Here is a 6,812-nt window from a genome sequence, read left to right as displayed (position 1 = left end):
CCTGAAGATGAAAAAAGTGAGCCAGAGGGAAGAGTGTTCCAGATGAAGGAGACAGCTAGTGCAAAGGCCCTGAGGCAGAACTAAACTTGGCATGTTAGAGAAACAGGAAGAAGTCATCCAGATGGCTAGAGCGTGAAGTGGAGGTGGGGAGTGGGCGGCGTGGGAATAAAGAAGGGGTGGGCCGGGGCCAGATCACACAGATTAGTCTACATGCACTGTGAAGCCCTGAGGTACTCTGAGCTGGGCGGAGGAGAGTGGCATAAATCTGTTCATGGAGGCATTTTGAGAAGATCCCCATGATCAAACCCGCATCAAAACCATCCAGAGTGTGTGGGAAACACTCTGGACAAAAACCTCTGGGTAGGGGACCCAGACACAAGCATGTTCAATAACCATACCAAGGATTCTCATGTGTGCTGACATTTGAGAACCACATAGCTGGACTCAATCTTCTGCCTTGAAAGGTCACATCTTTTCCAATTTAATCTTCAACTTGAATTTGTAACTTTTTAGGAAAGAGAAAAAGAAGGATGTAGAATAAAGCTCACAGTTTTCTTGAATCTTCCCATTTGATGTCACCGGTACTTGAGCTGAGGGAGGGACTTCTACATTATGAAGGCTTAAGAGAGAAAAAGTGTATTGCTAACATCACAGGAATTATTTTGAATGAGGGAAGGGCATTCCTCTCAGTGGCCCCTGGCTGAGCTGACGCAACCTACTACTTAGACTTACAGTCTAAACAGATTTAGGCAGCCTAGGAGATCTGACAGTGGAATCCAGGGCCTGTCAAGTAGAGGAAGAGAGAAGTCACCCCCTTTGCTTTAGGTCAAGACACTGAAGAGCTGAACCCCAGGGAGGAGGGGACAAGAGGGAGGTAGGCCTGGCAGGGGCTATAGCTCATCTGAATCTTAGAGTGCTTTTGAACTCACCCTGGCTTCTTGGGATGCTTTGCAATCTGGCAAAAGCAAACATAATTCCTCTCTAGAAATATAACTGCGTCTTAGTCCTCTAATTATTTCTATAAAAAATTTTGTAAATATGATGTTCAACACAGGATTAAAAATAACCAGAGGCACTCAAAGATGTGACCACATGAGAGAAAATTAAGAAAAACAATAGAGAGAAGAAATAAACCCACATGGGCTTCAGATGTTACGACAGAGACTTTAAAGCACCTATGCTATGGATATTCAAAGAGGTAAGACATAAGCTTGAGAATTTTGGTCAGAGAACTAAAAGTTATAAAAAGAATCAAATGTAAGTTTTGGAAATTAAAAATACAGTAACTGAAAGTAGGAACTCACTAGGTGTGTTTAATAGTAGAGTATATATAACCCAAGAGGAAATTGGTAAGATAGGCTAGAATATTATGCTTATACTATGATTTGTGAAGCAGCAGCACTGACATAACCTGGGGGTATTTTTTAAAGTAGATTTTTAAATTTTTAAATAATTTTAGATTTCAGAAAAGTTGCAAACATAGTACAGAAAGTTCTCATATAACTCACACCCAATTCCTGCATTCAGTATTACTTTGATATGGTATATTGGTCACAATTAATGAACCAATACTCATAAATTATAACTAACTAAAGTCCAACTTTATTTGTACCTCCTTAGTTGTTGTTGTTGTTGTTATTGTTGTTTAATGTTCTTTTTATGTCTGGGACCCTCTCAAAATGAAGCATCTTAGGCCCCACTACAGGCCAAGTGAATCAGAACCTATATTTTAATGGAATCCTTATTTGATTTTAAAGACATTAAAATTGGAGAAGCATTAGTCAGAAAACAGAAAATTTTCAGAATGAAGCATAGGGAAAAAGTACTGAAAACCAGAGAAGAGAATGTAAGAGGCACACTGAAGACAATGAGACTCTGGTCTTACAAAAGTATAGCTTCAGTCGCCAAACAAGACTACACAGAGACTGGAAAAAGCAGTATTTTAAGACACAGTGGCTGAGGGCTTTCTAAAACTGATACAAGATATCAAGCCGCAGATTCTAGAAGTTCTAGGAACCCTAACAGGAATAAAGGGAGAACCACTCTAAGAACATCCCAGCAATTCTGTTGAAAAACACAGGCAAAAATAAGCAACTATGAACAATGGTAAAAGCAGCCAAAATAAACAAACAAAAACAGATTACCCTGGAAGGAGTAACTATTGGACAGACAGCAGACTTCTAAAAAGAAATAACAGGAGCTAAAAAGCATTGGAATGATACCTTCAGAGTGCTGAAAAAATAAAACTGCTAACCTAGAATTCTATATCCGCCAAAAAAAATTCTTCAGAGATGGTGACATGAGAAAATTCAGACAAATAAAAAATGAGAGAATTTTTCTCCAGCAGGCTTGCACTGAAGTAAATACTAAAAAGTATCTTTTGGGTACAAGGAAAATGATCCTAGACAGAAGTCTGAAGACTCACAAAGAAACGAAGAACAATGGAAATGGAAAATATGTGGATAAATCTAAATGGCATTCAACTGCATAAAATAATAATGTATTATGGGTTTAAAATATATATAAATGAAAATACAACCAAAAGCAGAGGGTTAAAGTACTAAATAAAATCACAGCATTGTCCAGAAAGAAAGAGAAACGCCAATTCATACTGGATTTTGGTAAGTCATAATGTGTACTAAAATCTCTAAAATAAATATTACACTAATGACTAATAACCTACAGATTCAATGCAATCTCTGTCAAAATACCAATAGTATTCTTCATAGAGCTAGAATAAATGATCCTAAAATCTGTCTGGAACTATAAAAGACCCCAACTAGCCAAAGCGATCTTAGGAAAGAAGACGAAACTGGAGGTATCACAGTCCTGGGTTTCAAGATCTACCACAAAGCTGTAGTAATCAAAACAGTACGATACTGGCAAAAATAGATCGTTAGAAGAGAATAGAGAGTCCAGAAATAAACCATAATTATATAGTCAATTAATCTTCAACAAAGGAGGCAAAACTATGCAGTGGCAAAAAGACAATCTCTTCAACAAAAGGTGTTAGGAAACCTGGACTGTTACATGCAAAAGAATGAAAGTGGACCACTCTCTACACCATGCAGAAAAATGCACTCAAAATGAATAAAGACCTAAATGTGAGACATGACACATAAAACTCCTAAAAGAAAATGCAGGTAATAATCCCTTGATCGTTGGCCTTAGGAACATTTTTCTAGATCTGTCTCCTGAGGCAAGGGAAACAAAAGCAAAACTAAACTATTGGGACTTCATCAAAAATAAAAACCTCTGCACATTAAAGGAAACAATTAGCAAAATGAAAAGTCAACATACTGAATGGGAGAAGATATTTGCAAATGATATATCCAATAAGGAGTTAGTATCTGAAATATCCAAAGAGTTCATACAACTCAACAGCGAAAAACCTCTAATAATCCAATTAAAAATGGGCAGAGGATCTGAATAGACATTTTTCCAAAGAAGACACAGAGATGGCCAGCAGACATTGAGCACATGAAATGATGCTCAATAACACTAACCATTAGGGAAATGCAAATCAAAACCACAATGAGGTATCACCTCACACCTGTCAAAACAGCTCAAATCAAAAGCACAAGAAATAAGCACTGGTGAGGGTGTGGGGAAAGAAGGAACCTTTGTGTACTGCTGGATAGAAATACAAATTGGTGCAACCACTGTGGAAGACAGTATGGAGTTTCCTCAAAATAGTTAAAAATAGAAACACCATGTAGTCCAGTAATTCCACTACTGGGGGTTTATGCAAAGGAAACAAAAACACCTATTTGAAAAGATATCTGCACCCCTATGTTTACTGCAGCATTATTTACAATAGGCAACATATGGATGCAGCCTCAGTGTCCATCAATGAATGAATGAATAAAGAAGATGTGGTGTACATGTGCAATGGAATACTGCCCAGTCATTTTTAAGAAGGATGAAATCTTGCAATTAGTGACAACAAGGATGGACTTCAATGGTGTTATGCTAGGTGAAATAGTCAGGCAAAGAAAAATACCATACGGTTTCACTTACATGGGGAATCTGAAAAGCAAAACAAATGAACCAACAGAGGCAGACTCATGAATACAGAGAACAAAACAGAGATTGCCAGAGGAGAGAGGAGTGGGGGAAAGGGCAAAATATGGGAAGGGGATTAAGAGATACAAACTCCCAGTTATAAAATAAATAAGCCATAGAGATGAAAAGTATAGTAAAGGGAATGCAGTCAACAATATCATAATCATGTTGTATGGTGTCAGATGGCGACCACATCAGCTATGTAAGTCCTGCATAATAGAACGAATTGTCATATCGCTATGCTGTACACTTGAAATGAATATAACATTGGACATCAACTATACTTCAATAAAAAAGAGGAAAAAAGAATGACTAAACATACAAAATACTTGTGTTATAAGAGGAGTAAATGCAAATATAAAAATAATTAGTCAAAAGGAAGGCAAGAGTGGGCAGAAGAGGTAATACAGAATAGGCAAGAAAAATGGAAAGGGGCTAAGATGATGGATTTAAATGAAAGTATCCAGTTTTTACATTAAATGGATGGGTCTAGGTGATAAAGAGAGTCTGCCCCCATTTTTGGAAATTTCACTGCTGACAGTGCTTAAGTCTCACCCTTCCCTCTTCACCCTCGCCCCCACATCCAGGAAAACTGGTAAGTTGGTGCTCCCTCCTTTGGCACCAGTAGGAGATTCAAACCACATAAGGCCCCAACCCAATACCCTAACCACAGTCTCCCTTCCTTGGTCTCTCAAGCCATTTCAGACCCGCGTGGGGAGCCTGACATGTTCTCTCAGAAAGCTTCAATGATGTAAGTAATAAACCTTCTCATATCCTCTGGCATGTATGTATGGTACCCTCAGCCTCAACATCCAACACATTTTGGGGAGGGGCCTATCATGCTTCTTCAGCGTGGCTAAGGCAGTTTACATGTTCTAATTAAAAGACCAAGATTACAACAGCTGATTTAAAGATACAAACCCTAACAATAGACCATTTATAAGATAAAACATAGGGATGCAGGAAGGTTGAAAGGATTGAAAAAAGATTAACACGGAAATCACTAAATATATTTGATTTTGCTAGATTAATATTCAAAGACAAAGGAGTCTTTAAGATAAAGTATATTACCAGAGATAAACACTTTTTAAAAAATGGATAGTTCATTTCACTATTATATAATGGCATACTATTCAGTGACCAAAAAAATGAAATCTTTCCATTTGCAACTATGTGGATGGAACTAGGCGGATTATGCTAAGCTAAGTAAGTCAGTCAGAGAAAGATAGATCTCATATGATTTTGTTCATACGTGGCACTTATGAACCACAACAGATGAACATAAGGGAAGGGAAGGAAAAATAAGATTAAAAACAGAGAGGGAGGCAAACCATAAGAGACTCCTAAATACAGAGAACACTGAGGGTTGCTAGAGGGGTGTTGGGTGGGGGGTTGGACTAAACAAGTGATGGGCGTTAAGGAGGGCCCTTGTTGGGATGAGCACTGGGTGTGATATGTAAGTGATGAATCACTGTTCTACTCCTGAAACCAAAGCTACACTGTATTTTAACTAATTTGAATTTAAATAAATTAATAAATGTTTTTAAATAGTTCGATTCAGAGGATGATACAGTTATTCTAACACTAAACGCATCTAATAAAATAGCCTCAAAATATAAATATGTGAATAAAGTGTCAGAGACAATCATGGCAAGAGATTTTTGTGCACCTATTTCAATAACTAAAAGAACAAGCAGACAGCCAGCAGAAATACAGTAACTGTAGACAACATGATTAGCAAACTAACACAATGGACACATCTTCTACACTTCCAAACACAAAAGATCCATTTTTTTTCTCAAGTCCCCATGGAATGTTTATAAAAATTGACCAATTGGTAGTTGCATGGAGCTTTCTTTTTTGATAAATCATTGCACTGTATATTTGTATTTTATTTACATTACTGGTTTTATTTTATTAAAAATTTTTTTCTCAATGTTTATTTATTTTTGAGAGATAAAACCAGAGCACGAGTAGAGAAGGGGCAGAGAAAGAGGGAAACACAGAATCTGAAGCAGGCTTCAGGCTCTGAGCTGCCAGCACAGAGCCCGACGCCACATTCGAACTCATGAACTGTAAGATCATGACCTGAGCCAAAGTTGAGCACTTAACCCAGTGAGGTACCCATGTGCCCTACATTACTGTTCTTATGCTATTTTTTCACATTAATCTGGAAGTTCTCTGCCTAGGATTATTAAGACCCTCCATTGTGTCAAAGACTGATGATCTATTTCATGTTTTCACAACATATACATTTCTTCCATTTTCAAGGCCACCCCTAGTCCTAAATGACAGGTGAAACTCCAGCTGTTGGAACCACATTCCAAATAAAGGGGAAAGGTTAAAAAACAGGATTTCACAAGCTTTATCTATCTATCTATCTATCTATCTATCTATCTATCTATCTATCATCTATCTATCTACTTATTTAGAGAGAACATGCAAGAGGGGCATAGGGAGAGGGACAATCTCAAGCAGGCTCCATGCCCAGCATGGAGTCCAACGTGGGGCTCAATCTCATGACCATGAAATCATGACCTGAGCCAAAATCAAAAGTCAGATGCTTAACCAACAAGGCCACCCAAGCACCCTTCACAAGCTCATTTTAAAAAAACAAAAAACAATTTCAAGAATTTGCAAGTCCCGTTTCTGCTTATATCTCCTTGGCCAGAACTTGTTACTTTCACATCTAGCTTCACAGAAAGCTGGCAATGTAATCTTTATTTTGGTTGGCCATGTAGCCAGCA

The sequence above is a fragment of the Crocuta crocuta genome, unplaced genomic scaffold (assembly GCF_008692635.1).
Source record: "Crocuta crocuta isolate KB4526 unplaced genomic scaffold, BGI_CrCroc_1.0 scaffold64, whole genome shotgun sequence".
Taxonomy (NCBI): domain Eukaryota; kingdom Metazoa; phylum Chordata; class Mammalia; order Carnivora; family Hyaenidae; genus Crocuta; species Crocuta crocuta.
This window is presented reverse-complemented; position numbering follows the sequence as displayed.